The 20475-nt window shown below is 36.7% G+C and overlaps 1 protein-coding gene across 19 annotated transcripts in view; it reads left to right on the top strand.

Moving 5' to 3' along the window:
• CACNA2D1 (calcium voltage-gated channel auxiliary subunit alpha2delta 1) overlaps positions 1-20475 on the top strand; it is a 514911-nt gene that overhangs the window by 35272 nt on the left and 459164 nt on the right. For 6 of the 19 annotated variants that reach the window (XM_070264471.1, XM_070264470.1, XM_070264469.1 and 3 more), the window contains exon 1: positions 5232-5423. The exons of the other annotated variants lie outside the window; for them this stretch is intronic. The gene's annotated coding sequence lies outside the window, so the exon portion shown is untranslated. Of the gene's footprint in view, positions 1-5231; positions 5424-20475 lie in introns of those variants that run through there. 19 annotated transcript variants of the gene reach the window in all.

Genomic DNA, 20475 nt, shown 5'->3' with positions numbered 1-20475 from the left:
CTTCTTCTTGTGATTGTAACTGGGATTGTATTCTTTTTTGTTTTGTTTTTTTTTTTTTTGGAGGAAGATTAGCCCTCAGCTAACTACTGCCAGTCCTCCTCTTTTTGCTGAGGAAGCCTGGCTCTGAGCTAACATCCGTGCCCATCTTCCTCTAGTTTATACGTGGGACGCCTACCACAGCATGGCTGCCAAGCAGTGCCATGTCCGCACCCGGGATCCGAACCAGCGAACCCCGGGCCGCCGAGAAGCGGAACGTGCAAACTTAACCGCTGCGCCACCGGGCCGGCCCCTGGGATTGTATTCTTGACTTCTCTTTCTGCCAGTTTGTTATTAGTGTATAGAAATGCCACTGATTTTTTAAGTTGATTTTGTACACTGGAACTTTGCTGTAGTTGTTGATTATTGCTAATAGTTTTCTGGTGGATTCTTTAGGATTTTCTGTATATAGGATCATATCATCTGCAAACAGCAAGGGTTTTACTTCTTCCTTTCCAATTTGGATTCCTTTTACTTCTTTTTCTTGCCTAATTGCTCTGGCCAAAACCTCCAGTACTATGTTGAATAGGAGTGGTCAGTGTGGGCACCCTTGTGTTGTTCCTGTGCTCAGAGGAATGGCTTTCATTTTTTTCATCATTGAGTGTGATGTTGGCTGTGGGTTTGTCATATTATGACCTTTATTATGTTGAGGTACTTTCCTTCTATACCCATTTTATTGACGGTGTTTATCATAAATGGATGTTGGATCTTGTCAAATGCTTTCTCTGCATCTATTGAGATGGTCATGTGATTTTTATTCCTCATTTTGTTAATATGGTGTATCACATTGATTTGCTGATGTTGAACCATCCCTGCATCCCTGGTATAAATCCCACTTGATCATGCTGTATGATCCTTTAATGTATTGCTGTATTTGGTTTGCCAGTGTTTTGTTGAGGATTTTTGCGTCTATGTTCATCAGCAATATTGGCCTGTAATTTTCCTTCTTTGTGTTGTCCTTGTCTGATTTTGATATCAGGGTAATATTGGCTTCATAGAATGAGTTAGGGAGCATTCCATTTTCTTCAATTTTTGGAATAGTTTGAGAAGGATGGGTATTAAATCTTTTGTGAATGTTTTGTAGATTCTCCAGAGAAGCCATCTGGTCCTGTACTTTTGTTTTTTGGGAGGTTTTTGATTACTGTTGCAATCTCTTTACTTGTGATTGATCTATTCAGATTCTCTGTTTCTTCTTGATTCAGGCCCCACTGTTGTAATTTCTCATCTTTCATTTATAATTTTATTTATTTGAGCCTTCTCTCTTTTTTTCTTGGTGAGACTGGCTAAGGGTTTATCAATTATGTTTATCTTCTCAAAGACCCAGCTCTTAGTTTCATTGATCTTTTCTACTCTTCTTTTGGTTTCTATTTCATTTATTTCTGCTCTAATGTTTATTATTTCCCTCCTGCTGACTTTGGGCTTTGTTTGTTCTTTTTCTAATTCTGTTAGGTATATTTTAAGGTTATTTTTCTTGTTTCTTGAGGTGGGCCTGTATTGGTATGAATTTCCCTCTTAGAACCACGTTTGCACATCTTGTATGAGTTGGTATGATGTACTTTTATTTTTGTTTGTCTCCAGATATTTTTTTATTTCTCCTTTAATTTCTTCAGTGATCCTTTGGTTGTTCAGTAGGATGTTGTTTAATTTCCACATATTTGTGACTTTCTCAGCTTTTTTCTTGTAGTTGATTTCTAGTTTCATAGCATTATGGTTGGAAAAGTTCCTTGATATGATTTCAATCTTAAATTTATTGAGGCTTGCCTTGTTTCCCAACATATGGTCTATTTTTGAGAGTGTTCCATGTGCACTTGAGAAAAATGTGTATTCTGCTGTTTTTGAATGGAGTGTTCTATATATATCTATTAAGTCCATCTGGTCTAGTTTTTCATTTAATTCTACTATTTCCTTGTTGACTTTTTATCTAGATGATCTATCCCTCGATGTAAATGGGGTGTTGAGATTCCCTACTATTATTGTGTTGCTGTTGATTTCTTCTTTTAGATTTGTTAATAGTTGCTTTATGTACTTTGGTACTCCTGTGTTATGTGCATATATTTACGCGTTTTATTTCCTCTTGGTGGAGTATCCTTTTTGTCATTATATATTGCCCCTCTTTGTCGGTCATTGCCTTTTTTATCTCGAAGTCTACTTTGTGTGAATAAGTATGGCAACACCTGCTTTCTTTTGTTTGCCAATAGCTTGGAGTATTGTCTTCCATCCCTTCACTCTGAGCATGTGTTTGTCTCTGAAGCTGAGATTTGTTTCCTCGAGGCAGCATATCATTGTGTCTTGATTTTTAATCCATCCAACTACTTTGTGTCTTTGATTGGGGAAGTCATTCCTTTACATTTAGAGTGATTACTGATATATGAGGGCTTAATACTGCCACTTTATTTCTGGTTTTACAGTTGTTCTATATTTCCATGTTTTTTTCCCCTTGTATTTCTGACTGCCAATTCAATTTGGTCATTTTCTGTGATGGTTTTTTCGGTTTTCTCTGTATTTATGATCTGTATCTTGCTCTGGTTTTTTGTCTGGTGGTTACCATGAGGTTTGTATAAAAGATCTCATAGATGAGATAGTCCATTTTCTGATAGCCTCTTATCTCCATTAGCCTAACCAGGTTCCTTCCCTTTCCTTTTCCCTAAGTCACTGTCACTAATTATTCTGTTTTGTGTGGTGAGTTTATGGTTAAAATGATGTGTTCATATTGCTTTTAATACTTTCCTTCCTTTTATCTTTTATGTTATAGTTAAGTGTTTACTAAGCTGTTCTGATAGAGAGCTGCAATTTTCTGATTTTTTGTGTCCATTTATCTCCTTGCTCAAGGCTTTGTAAACCCTTGCCTTTTGTTTCAGGTATGAGGGCATCCTTGATTTTTTTTTTTTCTCTTTTTTTGAGGCAGGTTAACCCTGAGCTAACCCCTGCTGCCAATCCTCCTCTTTTTGCTGAGGAAGATTGGCCCTGAGCTAACATCTGTGCCCATCTTCCTGTACTTTATAGGTGGGATGCCTGCCACAGCATGGCTTGATAAGCAGTGGGTAGATCCACACCTGGGATCTGAACCAGTGAAGCCCAGGCTGCTGAAGTGGAGCATGCAAACTTAACCACTGTGCCACCAGGCCAGCCCCGATCATTTCTTGTAAGGGAGGTCCAGTGGCGATGAACTCCCGCAGCTTTTCTTTATCTGGGAAAGTTTTTATTTCTCCATCATATCTGAAGGACAGTTTTGCTGGATAGAGTATTCTTTGCTGAAAGTTTTTGTCTTTCAGTATTTTTAATATTTCATTCTAATCTCTCCTAGCCTGTAGGGTTTCTGCTGAAAAATCCACTGAAAATCTGATAGGAGTTCCTTTGTACGTTATTCTCTTCTGCTTTGCTGCCGTTAATATTTTGTTTTGTCATTGACTTTTGCCAGTTTGACTAATATGTGCCTTGGAGAAGGTCTTTTTGTGTTGATGTTAGTAAGAGTTATATTGGCTTCATATACTTGTAAATCCTGTTTCTTCCCCAGATTTGAAAGTTCTCAGCTATTATTTCTTTGAACGAATTCTCTACTCATTTCTTCCTTTCTTCTTCCTCTGGACTACCTATAATCCTTATGTTGCATTTCCTAATTGAATCACATATTTCCTGAGAATTTCTGCATTTTTTTAAAGTCTTTGTTCTCTCTCCTCCTCCACTTGAAGCATTTCTATGTTTCTCTCCTCTAAATTATTAATTCTGTCCTCCATAGTGTCAGCTCTGTTTTTCAAGGAGGCTACATTGTTTTTCTTATCTCATTCATTGTGTTCTTCGTCTCTAGAATTTCTGTTTGGTTTCTTTTAGAGTTTCCATCTCTTTTGTGAAGAATTTCTTCTGCTCTTAATTTTATTCCTGAGTTCCTTGAACTGTTTTTTCTGAGTTTTCTTGTAACTTGTTGAGTTTTTTTGTGACAACTATTTTGAATTCTCTGTCATTTAAACTGTAAGTTTCTGTGACTTCAGGTTTGGTTTATGGAGACTTGTCATTTTCCTTCTGCTCTGGAGTGTTACTGTAGTTCTTCATGGTGTTTGATGAAGTGATCCTTGCTGTGCGTAGTGGTAGTATCAGGTTGCAGATTCTGCCTGCCATCACTGGGGGCAGAGTAGGAACTGTGTTTTCTGAACCTGTTGAGTCTGCTGGAAGATGTACTGATAGGGCTTGTCTGCTTTTCCCCCGGGCTGCAGCCGCTTGATGGGTCACACATACATGTGCAGGTGGTCTGTTGTGGAATCTCTGCCTTGGCTGGGGACCAGGCCAGGTGGTACTCTAGGTGGGTGGGCAGAGGCACTTTGTTTTGCATGCGTGTGGGTCCACTCTGCACTCACAGGCAGTTTGCTGCACTTGGTGCCAATGCCCACATGGTGGCTGAGGCTTTCCAGTTGGTATGGAGTGTTCTCATGAGCTGGGCTGCACTTCATGAAAGGGAAAGTGTTCATGAGCAGTCCTGCTTGTTCTTCCACCTCCTCTTATAGTCACCTGCCAGCTGCTTTGTGGGGACCCACAACCTAGATCACTGCCACTGGGGAGGTAGAGGGAATCTGCTCACCTGGTTCTACTACTTCCCTGGGATCCAGTACCCCCACCTTCAGAAGTGTGGCTGTGTGCTTCTCTCAGATGTTCTATTGTGCTTTGTAGGGAATCCTCTGTTGGTTAATGAATGTCTGTTTGGTTATACCTTAGGGGAGAGAGACTAAGAGAACAGCTCCCTATGCCATGATGCTGACATCCTAAATGGAGGATATTTAATCTACTGTTTCTTTAGGTAAATTAGTGATTCTTTTAACACTTGCTTCTTAGATATAAGTCCACCCCCAAAATACATAAAGTACTTATGGAATAAACATTTTTTCCAGAATAATACATATGAAAGAAATCTTCAAAGTAAAGTAGGCAAATGCATATCAAAGAAGCTTAGTTTAGAAAATAATCCTATGAGAGAGCGGTCTTGAAAGATTAAAAAAGATTCTCTTTATTATTATGAATTTGAAACAGCTTGTATGAATTTGGTCATGGTCGAGATAACTGGAGATCATTTTTGAAAGTGAGGGATATAGAAAGTTAAGACTCATTGCTTGGTGCTGAGGTCACCTGCTTTGTAACAGACTAAAATAGAAGAGAGCAAGTGTTAAGAATTCATTCTGCCTTCCCAATGCTTTTGTAGGTTTATTTTTAGAGCTCTCCTAACAGCAGTTTGGAGCATTGTTTGCTTTTCTGTGCCTTCTCAGTCAGACTCACCCTTTTTCTTGCAGTCTTTGCCTCCCTTGACAGGTGTGAGGGACTTGCTCAGTGTCACAAGCCAGTCATCTGGCATCAGCCACCCCTGATGTGGCTTGCTTCTTCAACCCGTGGAGATCCTTAGAGAGGTAATTTTTCTACTGCCTGTTAACATGTGTTAGTATTTCTTAAGGCTAAGGCAGTCAGAATGAAAGGGTGTTGGATAGATAGTGGTGCAAGAGTGATTAAAAAAATATTTAATAAAGAATGGATTAGGGGCTGACCTCATGGCTGAGGGGTTATGTTTGCACGCTGTGCTCTGGTGGCCCCAGGGTTTCACTGGTTTGGATCCTGGGCACAGATCTAGCACTGCCATAAAGCCATGCTGAGGCAGCTTCCCAAATAGCAAAACTAGAAACACGTACAACTATGTACTGGGGGGCTTTGGGGAGAAGAAAAAAATCTCCCTGGATGATTTTATTGCGTAGCCAGGGTTGAGAACCACTGACTTAGAGAACTCAACGGCAATTAGTTCTGCTTTTGCCAATGTCTACATTATCTTTGGTACCACACTTCACTTCTTCATATGTCAGTTTCTTGTACTAAGACCTATTAGAAGGAATAACATCTTTTAAAAACTAGAGAGCTGTATAAGATGCATTCAGAATTACATACATCCAGTTATATTGGGCTTCATTACTTACAGAAAATGACATTTTAAAATATACTAGCATTAATTAGAAAAAAGTCACAAGGCTTTCCATACCTGATAATCTATACATAATAGTCAAATATTTTTTGAATACATACTATGTAAAAGACACTGATGGAGAGACTCAAGGATCTGGTATTTTATTTGTTTTCAAGGAATTTATGATCTAGGGAACTAATAGCTATAACTTAAAAAGTAATTAACATTCCAAAGCTATGTGTTCTTTGCAACAGTGTACAATAGTATGATAGTGAATGCAAAAAGAGTAACAACTCTGGGGTCACGTGGTCATGGAGAGTTCATAAAAAGTATGACATTTGTAAAGTTTACCAGATTGTTGGTTTGCAATCCTCCCCGTCACAGCTTTTCTTTTAAAGCTTCAGTCTCTTTGAAGCTTTGTTGGTAGCTTAAAAGTGCTGAGATCAGATCACTTATTCAGACCTATCTGGTCTTCCCCCTGTAGATAAATTTTCCTCATTAAATCACACTGTCTCGGGACCACCCTTCGTTAGCTGATTACCCCTGTGTTTGCAACTGCTTGGTACTTGAATATGATGTTTATCCAAAACAGGAGAGCTTTTGAGCTGGCCTTACAGAATGAACAGAATTTAGGTGCAAGTATAGTAGGTTGAATTTTCCTGCTTCAGATTAGCAGGAAGAACATGTTAAACAAAGGTAAAGAGTGTACAATCTGACTGGAAAGGAAAGTTATTGCATTAGTGACAGAGTTCATACAATTCATCTTCTGTGTGTTGTATCTGCTAAGTGCGTTTTCATTATTATCTTATGTTTACAACTTCTGTCAGGTGTTAATTACTTTTATTTAGTAAAAAGTGACATTCAAAGAGTTTATAATATCATACATTGGTAAGTCATCAAGTCAAGATTAAAAGACAGAAGCCCTTCTGATATCAAAATAAGTACTCTTTCCACTCTGCTGTGCTCCCTCGTATAAAGGAATAATTGGAAAGAGACAAAAGGAAGGTTTGAGCAAGAGGCTGGGTTGTGGAATGCCTTAAATTCCAGTCCAAAGAATGGATTTTATCCTGATGGAAGTGGGGAGTCATTAAAGGTTTTTGAAGGGAGAATATATTTTAGGTATTGTAGAAGGCTAATTTGGAAGGGATGTATAGGTTATATCAGTTTAATAAAAAATACTCATTCATTCGAAAACTATTTACTGAATACATATTGTATTCTACACAGTATCTAGTCCCTGGGAGTAGAGTTGCATTAATGACTGCTTTTAATCTAGAACTCTCTTTGTGTAATATGCTGTGCTACACACTTTGGAGAGACAGAGAAATAAGACACAGCAACTGTCCTTTGCATATCTTATTGTTGAACCAGACTGTTGGATAATTAAATCCTTATTGGTGTTTTTGTGTATCCAATTGTGACAATGATGGATTCCAGGGGAAGAATACTACACAGGCATCACCAAGGCTTTTGTAGTGGTCCAGATGATCTCAACTCAAGGAGATGAGGAAATGGAAGGGAAGGATGGAAAGAAGAAATAATAGAAAAGAAGAGTGGGCAGAATTTATTTACATGGTAAATATGAGAAAAGTAAGATCAATTAGAGATAGTGTCAGAAGTATGGGTCTGGGTGACATTTTTCTAATTTCCCATCTACCCACATAAAGCTGCCGATATGGAGACAGAATGAGCACTTAAAATGTTTCTCCACTATCTACTTTTTGTCTGTGTTATTGAACCTTTAGTTTTGTTTCACAGAAACTTCTTAAAAATAGTTCTGTCCCTATGAGTTCATATGTAGCATGCTGTGACATTCTAGTGTTCCAAATATTTTAATTTTTATTTTAAGTATAGAAATAAGTTCATCTCATGGTATACAACATTCACTTTATGAACCATCTGATGAGTAGGACTGTGAAAGATACTGCTGTTGGCCTGTTTCTTTATAGCTGTAAATAGAATTCACATTTTGAGAGGTTACGATAGGAAGGATAATATAAAGCAACAGAAAAACAAATTATGTATTGTCAGATAATATTTTCTTTTTGTGGCAAAGATCTAATGATCCACTAAATTTGACTAACGTGTTTTTTGAACTGTCTTTCTTGATTGCTGATACTCTGAAGAAAAGCTATATACCATTAAGTGTCAATATTATGGCCGAGCCCAGAGTAAAATTGACCTCATCAACTCTCTTCCTTGGCTTTCTTACTGCTATGCTCTCACCCAATCTGTGTTCTGGAGTTCTGATTGAACAGAGGAGAGGGCTATGAAGTTGAATCCAAGGAGTCCTCAAAACCCTATCGGCACCAAACATTGCCCATGGCCTAGACATATAAACTGTATTATCCATAATAATTTTTGCTGTTTTTCAACGGTATGTCAGTGCTGTTATTAATTATATTTGGACATATGCAGTTCATTTATTTTTTGTAAAGGAATCTTGATTCAAAAATTTTAGCAGGCCTATGTGCAGATAATCAAGAAAAATTCAATTTAAACAGCAATAATCTTCTGGTATTTGGGGGATACAGGAAATATACATTTTAGAGAGGGATAGAAATATTATGAGACATTTTGTGCACGCATGTTTACTTATCTAGTGATATGAAAAATTCTGACCCAAGTAAAGGTACTCAAATATGGATTTCAAATCCATTTCCCATTGTCTCTTTGAATTTCAAATGTATTTTCACAGCTCTCACAAAGTGAGCTCACACACCTGGTGTGTGTGCTCTCTGTGGTAACACTACTTAGGGTGGTAAGGCAGATCCCTCGGAAAACACTTGAGCTGGATTTGAAGACAACTGTCAGGCAGCTGTTAAGCTGTGCTGGAGTTCTCTGTGCCAACCACATAGTTTGCTTGTGTAGAAGACTTTGACCATTATAATACTTTTTAGAGGGGTAGTAAATAGAATGTTTGATTGTTGTAACTAGTTTGAAATTACTTAAACTGTTAATTCATTACAATTATTGAATATCTTTTTTTCCTTTTTTGTACTAATTCCCTGGATAAAGTTGGAAAGACAGTGCAAGGTCAAAAAATGACAGTGGTGAGACAAAAAAACCTTCTAAGATTAAAATAGATAAGGATATACAGAAAATAGTAAAAAGAACAGTGCAGTGAACACCAAAGCTATGATTTCTAAGCCAGGGCTTCTTCAAAATGAGAAAGACTTCATTTTTTAGAGCAATTTTAGGTTCACAGAAAAATTGAGAGAAAGGTAATCTCTAGTACAGAGATTTCCCATATACCCCTTGTCCCCACATATGCAAAGCCTTCCCCATTATCAGCATCCTTTTCCTTTTATATATAACACAAGCATCCAAACTATAACCCAAAGGTGGAAAAGGTTGAGGATGTGATGCTTTTTGGTGTTAGGTTGGAGAATGTCTTCTGACAAACACCATTCAAACTATAACCCTCACACTTGAACACTTGAAAAGTGTTTTAATTGTACAGACCTGATAATTTGCAATGTGTAATATGTAAGTACCTTCTAAGCAGTGTTCCTTGGAATCCCCTTCTGAATTCTGCAGCCAACATCACTACTGGCCACTTGGCCACAGTATGATTTCCTGAACTTTCTCCTTCATTTTCCTACTGACCAGCTCCTACAGTTTTTTCTAATTATTTTGCATGGGATGTTGTAATGCCCTTACTTAGAAATAAAATAATTTTCCCACTTTTAGAAATATGATTGTTCATAGAAATTCAACTTACTTGTATATCTTAATTTAGAGATTGATTTTAAACCTTAATTTTATGTCTCTTTTTAAACCATTCTGCTTAATTTTAATATGCTTAATAATGTGTTAATGGTCTATTATTTTCCTGTTATGATTCTTCTTCTTTTTTTCTTTTTTTTCGGGGGGGGGGGGCGGCGAAGATTAGCCCTGAGCTAACATCTGCTGCCAATCCTCCTCTTTATGCTGAGGAAGATTGGCCCTGAGCTAACATCCATGCCCATCTTCCTCTATTTTTTCATATGTGGGACGCCTACCCAGCATGGCTTGACAAGCAGTGCATAGGTCCTCACCCAGGATCTGAACCAATCAACCCTGGGCTGCCAAAGCAAAATGTGCGAACTTAACTGCTGTGCCACTGGGGTGGCCCCTATGATTATTTTAGTTAGACACACATCTTCACTTTTAACTTGAAAGCACTTGTTATCTTTCAATATTGACCATATTTTATGGTCAGAATCCTCAAGAACAGACATGAAATGACTAACCAGATAATTTTCAAAGTGGTAAAGAGAAGATCAACATTTCTTGTTAACCCTCCCATTTTACCTCAACAAAACTTATTTTAGTACCAATAGAATTTTATTTAACTAGTTTTGAAACATTCTAGCTCAATGAGAATAATTCTCAAAATCAGCTAAGTCAGGAAAGGAAAGTATGCTGGATGTTTTGGATTCTTCTATGTAAATCTCCACTCATTGCCCCAACTAAATATAGATTTAGGACTTGAGTGACAGCAACAAATGCTGTAACCTAATCCTAAATTCTCAGTGCTCTGATGGGTCATATTTGGCAAATCACTGCTCTCTCTGGACTTCACTGATCCAGCAAATATCTTTTCTGTTGACTATAGAGGGAAACTACGTAAGATGTAGGACACAGTCTCATGGATTACTTTTCTGCAGTGTAAAATTAGTAGTATTGATTGAGGATGTGAAATGATGTTAGTTTTAAAAGTGATGTATTAGTGCCAAATGTGGAATTAAAGAGTTTGGCTTTAAGTAGATAGTCTGTAATACATATAAAAGCAAATATGCAAGAAATATAAATAAATTTATTCTTCTTTAATTGAACTTGATTTTAATTTTGAGCCCTCATTAAGAATAATAGTTGAGGGGCTGGCCCCGTGGCCGAGTGGTTAAGTTCGCGTGCTCCGCTGCAGGCGGCCCAGTGTTTCGTTGGTTCGAATCCTGGGCGCGCACATGGCACTGCTCATCAAACCACGCTGAGGCAGCGTCCCACATGTCACAACTAGAAGGACCCACAACGAAGAATATACAACTATGTACTGGGGGGCTTTGGGGAGAAAAAGGAAAAAAACAAAATCTTTAAAAAAAAAGAATAATAGTTGAAAACTTAAGCTAGTTACTTGCAACTAACCTCATTCAATTTAAGAATTCTTCACTAACCCATTTGAACCAGGGGTAGCAATTAAGATCTGCAGACGGCCTAAGTAGTTTCTAAGATTTGGAAAGGAAAGATTCATCTAGCATCCTTTGAAATGAAGCTTATCTGTTCTGACCTTTATCCCTACTGCAGATCCTTAGATATGTGTGTTCCTGCACATATCACTCTGTGTCCTCCTCATTGCAACCAAAGGTTTCTTCAGGTCACTGGCCTCTATCAGCTACTTCCATGTCTCTCTTTTGGCCAGAGTTTCAAGAACTTATTTAGAACTGCCATCCAAGAATTTGACTCTTTGGTCTGTGTACTTTGATGTCCTCCTTTGACTACTGACTCAATTTAGGGATTGGGGGTGGGGGACAGAGAAAGGGAGAAGATAGTGAGTTCTCAGTTAACAGCACTAGATTTTATCCCTTCACACTTAGGAAAACTATGACATTATTAATATATTATTATTAATACATTATTAATATATTTCCTCATATAGCTTTAATACATCTGGCAAAGGACTGTGGCTGGATTTGGGTGATATTGGAAGCTCAATCTTAAAAAGTCTATACATTTAAAAAAAATGCTTTTTTTCAAGATGAGGTTTTTAAAAAACATTCTCCTTGAAAGTAATGGAATAATAAACCATTGTCAGCCTTGGAAAAGAACTGAAGAAGACACTGAGATTGCTGCCCCAGCATTCATTCCAGTTTTCCCTCACTGCGTAGCATCCATGTAGTTTAGGTGGGTCCTGATTCCAGGCTGATCAATGCAATCCTACTCTTCTGGATGGTGGTGAGAATGACACTCAAGTTGGTTTCTAATGATGTCTAGGACTATTTTTCAATAAGTAGGGAAGAGAATATTTCTCTGCTGGATTTTGTGGGATATACATAAATTTGAGGATTGCTACATGATTTTGCTACTCTAAGTGAAACCATGGTGAATGATACAAGGAAGAAGGCAGTGTGAAAACAGTTGCAGAGAAATAGAACTAGAGTCCGAATTAAAGCACATTTGAAGTCCACATAACCTTTGGAGATTTTTAACAAGTAAGCCAAAAATAATTCCATTAATTGTGCAAGCAATTTGAGTTTTCTGTTTCTTGCTACCAAAAACGCTTTAATACAAAGATACATTTGATGCTGATGCTTAAATATGTTAACTTTAGGACCTTCCTCCAGAGTCTTGTCATCATCTGGATTCTTGACTTCAGCATCACCAAGATATGCTTAACAAGTTCAAAATTAGAGCACTTTTCATCCCCACCCTTTTTTATCCCAAACTTCCCTTCCTTTCCTTTTGGCTAATGATGTCATCCTCTAAATGTTCTAAGTTAGCGAATTTAGAATCACCTCAATACTGCATTTTCTTAATGCTATTCCATCCCATTCCCACCCAGAATCGATTGGCTACTGTATCTTTTCCTTGCCCCATTTTCTGTCCCCACCGATACTGACTTAGATCAGGACTCTTCCGCCTCTTAACTGAATTATGGCACTTTGTTATTAAAAATAATAATCTGTTAACATTCTGTCCCCTAACCACAGCAGTTTGTCCTCCACGTTGCAGTCTAATATCTTAAAAAATGAAGTCAAACTACTAACTATGGCCCTTCTTTATTTAAAAAATTTCAGTGGATTGTGTTGAAATTGATTAGAAATATATAAGTGGATGTTAATCTATGGTTTTAAGTTTTGTTAGACGTTGTTTTCAGTTAAGCAATATAAAATAAAAGGAATCTTATTTTGTAACATCAGAGAGTATCAAACTTTTATTCCCTAGAAGTATTTGATTTTTTTTCCGTTAGATATTGATAATCTGTGGACCACACATTTTAATATTTTGAGTAGTAATTCAGATCTTGGTTTTGTCGTAGTTAGATTTTCTTCATTATTTGGATATGGAAAGTAGCAGGATTGCAGCCGGGAAAATCAAGCTTCAGAATAATGGTGAGCTTCACATAAAAGGGTAGATAATGAATAGAAATGAAGGGCGGTATGACAAGTTGAGAAATAGTTCTTTAGAAGTAAAGAAGTGGTGAGTGCAAGGAATCCACAGGGCAGAAGTATATTGTGTAGCCACTAAGTGGTGAATCAACCATGAGAAATGCTAATATTAATATTAAAGAAATGTTATCTGATTTAAGACTATCCAGATATTCATCTTCATTTTTTTTTTAATTTTTTAAATTTTTAAATTTTTTTTAAGATTTTATTTTTTTCCTTTTTCTCCCCAAAGCCCCCCGGTACATAGTTGTATATTCTTCGTTGTGGGTCCTTCTGGTTGTGACATGTGGGACACTGCCTCAGCATGGTTTGATGAGCAGTGCCATGTCCGCGCTCAGGATTTGAACCAATGAAACACTGGGCCGCCTGCAGTGGAGCGCACAAACTTAACCACTCGGCCACGGGGCCAGCCCCCCATCTTCATTTTTAAAGACCAAGATTATGGCACTATATTATATATATGATTATACTTGGAACCCTGCATTGCTTGAAAATTACACAGAGCTTGAAAGTTAAAAAGAAAAAGCTTGGAGAATAAGGGACCAATATGACAGTGGAGAAGGTAATATCAACTCAGCAAAAACGGTTATTAAAATTTGAGGTTGGGTTAAGAAGTTAAAGGCACAGTATTTTTATTTTGAATTGTACATCGGAAAATTTTAACCAATAATTACCAAAGTAATAAAATATGTTAGAAAGTCCAAATAATTCTGTGATTTTGTAAAGAGGAAATGATAAAGAACCCTTCATTCTTTAGTTTGCATAGCATTTTTATATTTATTATCTGACTTAAGCCTATCAAACAAATGTCAGGTATGTATCTTAGGCCCATTTTATTTTTTTACGTATATTGTTGGAGATTCAGAGTAGTTAAATGAATTGTCTGCTTGACTCTAACTACCATCTTCTTTCTGCTACAAAATATTTCTATAGACTGAGAAAATATGCACTTACTACTAGACATTGACCAAAATCTGAAGTGTTATGTTCAGTACAGGTCGACCTGCATGCTATTCTACCTTCCTTTAGATTATTAATTGTATTCAAACTATTAATTGTAACCGACTGTGCATATCAATGAACAACATAATACTCAGTTTGGTTCTTCAAAAATTTTTAGAATAAACATTTTTGTCTTGCATACTTATATTTTGTGCTTAGAGGTTTTTTTTTAAATGTAATTGTATTACATTGAGTTACTACTAATTTTATGTTAAGTGGAAAAGTCTAGAATCTGAAAAGCAGAATGCCATGTGTGAGCCCTGGCAAGACCAGTATGCTTTTGCATCCATAGCAGCAAAGCACATGGTATAAGGGAATGGGTCTTGGAACCAGATTGCTTGACAGTGCCCTTGTCACTTACTTGGTGTGCCATGCCAGGTAAGTATCTTTTAAATTCTCTGTGGCTCAATTTACTCCATCAGATCATACACTCTATCAGAGTTGTGGTTTTTTTTGTTTGATATTGTGTTGCTAATGTCTAGAATGCTGAGCTACATGTAAAAAGCATTCAATAAATATTTTTTGAATACATCTGCAAAGGGAAGGGCTATATTATCTACCTATAAGGTGCTCTGAAAGTAGACCATTTACTATAATTGCTGGCAAATAAAAGATGCCAAATGTTATCACTTATTATCGTTATTGTTAGTTTCCATTGTTGTGGCTGAGGGTGAAAGAGATTCTCCTTCTGGTCCAGTTTGCTAGCACCTGCAGGCTGGTTCTATGTAGTCAAACACGGAGAGGAGGGCACTGGCTTTGATACACCTCACCGACACAGGTCTGAAGTCGCCGTGAGCCTCTTTGCTGCTTCTGTGCTACTTAGTCCTTTTTTTTTTTTTTGTCTCCTTTCACAGAAAATCAGGCTTTGCTTCTTTACTTCTGATGGTTGGGTTCATCCTGAATTTGAGGCTAGTAAGAAACCATTGGTGTTACGGCTCAATTTGCCTTTTCTCTTATTATTTCTCTTCCTCTTCATGCTTTTATATGCAATAACTTTAGCTAATTAAATGTAATTTTTCTACCCCAAATTTAAAACTTATTTGGAAGGTCACAGGTCTAGTACAATATTATAAGGGATTAAAAACTTTTATAATAGACTCAACATTAATAGTAGCCTGAAATGTTTGTTATTTTTTTCTTTTTGAGAAATCTTTTTTAAATAGAAAGGATTCTAGGAAAACAAACATAAACAAACAAATAAACCAACCAACAAAAAAAACCAAACGAGCCCCTGAAAACTCCCCAGAATAAACTGTATACATTTTTCTCCTTTGGGAATTATCCCTTTTTCTGTGTTCTGTGTACAAGATATACTGCTTTAAAAAATGTCTGTGAAGCAAACTAGCTGGCACGTGATCTTGATTATTGATAACCTGACACACTCTCTCTTTATCTACCTACCTACCTATCCATCTATCATGATAGATTTCAATATGGATAATTTAGTTTTATTTTTTCCTTCCTTTCTTCCTCCCTCCCTCCCTTCCTTCTTTCCATCCAATTTTCTCCTCCCTCCTCTCTCTTTCCTTCTTTCCTTCTCCCTCTCTTTCTTTCTGTCATTTTCTTATAAGCTATTTAAAATTTTTAAAGAGCAGTGACGGTATTATGATGAAATCACTGGATTCTGATTTCAAATTCAGGTAGACATATCCAGAAAAGTGTCCTCCTAGAGCTCTCCTTGACTTCTCTCACCCTCCACTTTTGCCCCAGAGTTAATCAAACCCTCCTTCTTCTAGGTACCATTCCACTTAGTACTTGCCTCTAGTAATGTACTTAATATACTTTATTTAATTTATTTAATTAATTTTTGTCTTTTTTTAAATTACCTGAGAGTAAGAATTGAATCTTTTTGGGGCCAGCCTGGTGGTGTAGTGGTTCAGTTCACCTGCTCTGCTTTGGTGGCCCAGGGTTCACCGGTTCACATCCTGGGTGCACACCTACACACCACTCATCAAGCCATGTTGTGGCAGCATCCCACACAGAACTACAAGGACCTACAACTAGGATATAAACTATGTATTGGGGCTTTGAGGAGGGAAACACTAAAAAAGAAGAAGATTGGCAACCTGTTAGCTCAAGCCCATTCTTCCTAAAAAAAAAGAAAACAATGTTTTTATCTCTATTCCTTGCATTGTATACTTGGTACATACCAAAAGTCCAATAAATATTTTGTACCTTTGACCGTTCGCAATTTTTCTTCACTTCCCACTCTAAGTTTCTGTTGCTCCTCAATTCTTATTTCAATACAGTGTTGTTTCTGCTATTTTCCCATTGGTGTTACATTAGGGCTCTATAAGACATCTGCCTATAAATAAGAAATTGTGTATAAATTATATATATATGTAGATAAGTCAGTAACTCAAATGTCTAATTATTTTTCAAGTTTATTTGATGATTTTACATTTTAGGATATCAAGAATATTTCCTTACAATTATTTTTCTTATCCTTCTTTATATCATTAAGACACAAATGAAAGGTTTAGAATAAATACAGTGCAATATTTTGTAGCTATGCCCAAGAGAGCTCAGTCATTAACAGGTATTCTTATAGTGAATGGATTTTACATGTTGGTAATTTTTTTTCAAGTCTTGGTTTTTATTACATTAAAATAATTTGAGAATGTACATCTTTTTTGTTTGCTTATTACATCGAAATAAAATACCCAAGGGATTACATTTTATTTTTAATGCTATTTTCTAATTTAAATGTATATCTTATTGACTCCTCTTTTTATTTGTCTGTATTTTGTTGATGTAGATACAGTGCTATTATTTGAGCCATTGCGTAGCTTGAACACATCTGTGTAACCTTCAGCATGGATTATACATTCTTTATATTTAAGAACATATGTAACTTAATTCTTTGTGTAAGAATTCAGCAAGTCCTTATTGCAAGACATTCGTTTCTATTACTGCATTAAAATAGATAGTACACATCTGTATTTAGGTAGAAATTTTACATGCAGATGCTGTCTTAAGGTAATTCAGGTATTATTGCCCCCCTTTTTGTAGTCTGCCATTTTATTATATTTGAGTATTTCAGGATTGAGCCGAAAGACTGATTATTTATAACTTCATATTTACAAAATTCATGGAAATTGTTGATACTGCAATCAAACTGATATCACTGCTAAAATTTTGTTAGGAAAGGGGGAACATTATCTTTCAAGATGAGGGCTAATAAATTTGTTCCTTGCTCTTTACTGTTTCCTAATAACTTTTAGTGGCACCTGAACCCAAGGCCAAGCATTTATAATTAGAATTTTTGCATTGATGTGGACAGGGCTCAATAATTTTCTTCCTTTTTCCTGAGGGACTTAGTGTTCATATATTGTTTTATCTATTCTCTCAGTCTTAATAAATTCACTCATTCTAAGCTGATAATAATATAACACGTCACCTCCACAGGGATATTTTAAAATAAAAGAACATTTTAGGTAAGGGAAAAAAGTGTATATAAAACAACGAAGGACTAATTATAGGTGGGAAGAAAGTTAATTTTTTCTAACCCCTATAAATCTCACCATATGGATTTACCAACTTTACCTCTGCAAACAATTCCAGTTTTCTGTTTGATTTTAATCTGTGCAAAGAAACAAAATAAAATTTAAGGGAAGAATATCTATTGTGTGAAAACATTTAAGATATTTAAAGGCCAAAGAGAATTTTTTTTTCCTTTTTCTCCCAAAACCCCCCAGTACATAGTTGTGTAGTTTTAGTTGTGAGTGCTTCTAGTTGTGGCGTGTGGGGCACTGCATCAGCATGGCTTGATGAGGGGTGCCACGTCCGCACCCAGGATTCAAACTGCCAAAACACTGGGCTGCCGAAGCAGAGCACACAAACTTAACTGCTCGGCTACCAGGGCGGCCCCCAAATATAATATTTTTGTGCTATACCCTATCTTGACTTGCCATACTATCGATTTCCCTTTATGACATGTATAATTAAAATTTCCGTGTATTTTGAATTTAGGCAGATTAGTCTGGATAATGTGAGCCTTCACAATTAGATGAGTGGGCAAAAAGTCAGGTGAGTCAGAGGGAGAGGTGGAGATTGCACTGCATTATTTGCCAGTCTTACTCAGTCTAACATTAGCAATTATGAGGAATTTCCTCCCAGCACGTAAAGCATGCAGAGTACATAACCTATTTTCAACTAATTATATACATGTGTGGTGAATGCATTGTCAGATTCTAAAACCATCTTTGAATTAGCTTGGTTTTTGGCCTTGGTGTTCTGTGCTTTCTGAACTTTTATATGGTCATATGAACTGTGAGTGATGCTCAATATTGACAAGTACAGTGCAAACAGCAGATGGTAAGATATTGATGGAGACGTTTGTTAATGGGCCAGTTGTCTTGCTTAGAAGTACAGCTTTTTAGGAGAGTTTTTGGCTTTTTATTTTCTGCTTTTCCACACTATGTACCTTGGAAGGAGGAATCCAAAGGTCTCTTTAGGTTTCTTTTTGGGGAAAAAAGGGTGGATGTCAGGCTAACATCAACCTTAAATGAAACCAGCCTTAGTCAATGGAGTTACTATGTCATGAAAAAGAACATTTCTTTCAAAATAATATAATTTCTATGATAAATATTTAAAAAATTTATTTCACTTTTTTGTAACCCTCTTAATCCCTTCATAATTAACATTTTCAACATTGGATACCTAGGTTTGTACACATTTATTTTGTAGAGGGGAGGTGCTGTCCCATAACCTACTGTAAACACCTTAAGGAAAAAAGATGTCTTACAAGTCATTTGTATAGGGGAGATGGGCTCGGACTTTCTAAGATCTCTGGAACAGTACACATTCACAGTGATTGCTCAATAATTCCCTTTTCTAGAAATAGTATTTTGCATCCCTGCTATTCGTTTCTTTGCTAATTGGCTGTTTCTTGTTGATGATGATCTTTCGAAGACCTGCTGAAGAATCTATCAAGTTCCAACTCTGTTTCAACTCCAGGTTTCCACAGTTTCTTGAGAGTAGGGAGAATATTCAGCTTTCCCAGCAGGGTTTTCTTTTTCTCCAAGAAAATACGAAGGTTAGCCCACAGATAAGGGTTAGTGATCCCACTTTCTGTTAGAGGCAGGTGAAGACCTATGAGAGGAATTGCTCTCTCCAGTCTTATTCTTAACACATTCTTTCACTGACTTTGAGTAAATTAAAGTGTTCTAATTGTCATTCAAGTGAGCCACACCCACACTGCTCTTTCTGTAAACCTTTGCAAATTTCGGGAATGCTGTTTCATCTTCCTTTTGCTTGTTCTATCCTAACCCCTGAGGGTTCCAAGAAAGTGCTGCCAACTCTGATTGTCTTCTCCCTCGAGATCCTATTGCACGTACATATTTTTAAACTTAAGTAACAACACAAAATAGAATGTGAGATATATCTAATTTATCTGCTTACATATTTTTGCATACACTAATTCATATAATTCTCCCAACAACCTAATAAATTAGATATTGCTACCTGTGTTTTAAGGATGAGGAAACCAAGGCTGAGAGTTTCTGTGGTCACACATCAAGTAAGAATGAGGCATCAAACTCGTCTATCGGCTAAGTGGGCCGGCTTCATGATTAGAAGGCTATGGGACAGGGAGACGAGGAGATCATGCTAGTAGAGATAATACCTTATACTATTGTGCACCTAAATGTAGCTTTATTAATAGAATACATATTTAATAATGGAGGTGAAGTAAAGAACCCAAGAAATACTTAAAAATTCAGAGCCTATGTAATATATAAATGAAAATTGGAATTCAATTGTTTGTCAAATACCCCTAAAGTGAGCCTTCACTTTAATATATTATTAATATGTAGTGTGCATTAAAATGTTTGGGGGTAGAAATGACAGCAAAAATGATAACTCTCTGTGAAAGAAAATAGTCCAGGGATTTACAAATAATATCCCATTTTTATTGTCTGATCTACCTTAAATTTTTTTCAATTGTACAGTTTTCTTTTCTCTTTTTTCTGGAAAACAAAGTTTAGAGTATCAGTCTTGAGGTGAGATCCTGAACATCTCTACCTTTGGGGTAAATTTATGTAGTCTCCTCTTGTCTGCAAAAGTGTGAACATTTTACAGGGCCTCACACTAATCTTAAGCAAGTCTTTTTTTTTTTTTTTCCTTGAGTAATAAATGCCACTCTGGAGAAGCAAGTGAGACTCGAACTTGGTGATCTTTGATGCCCCTGAATTTCACTTGACTGTTTGCCTCCTAGGCTGCATCCTGTTGCTGATCTTGCATGGACGCTGGAGCTTCTCAGAGCAGAGGTGCTCTCACCTTCTTGAATCATGTGTGAAATGGAAAATACTCTGAAAAATGACCAACCAACCTCAATTTATTTTCACAGTTTTGTGAATT

The sequence above is a fragment of the Equus caballus genome, chromosome 4 (assembly GCF_041296265.1).
Source record: "Equus caballus isolate H_3958 breed thoroughbred chromosome 4, TB-T2T, whole genome shotgun sequence".
Classification (NCBI taxonomy): Eukaryota; Metazoa; Chordata; class Mammalia; order Perissodactyla; family Equidae; genus Equus; species Equus caballus.
This window is presented reverse-complemented; position numbering and strand designations above follow the sequence as displayed.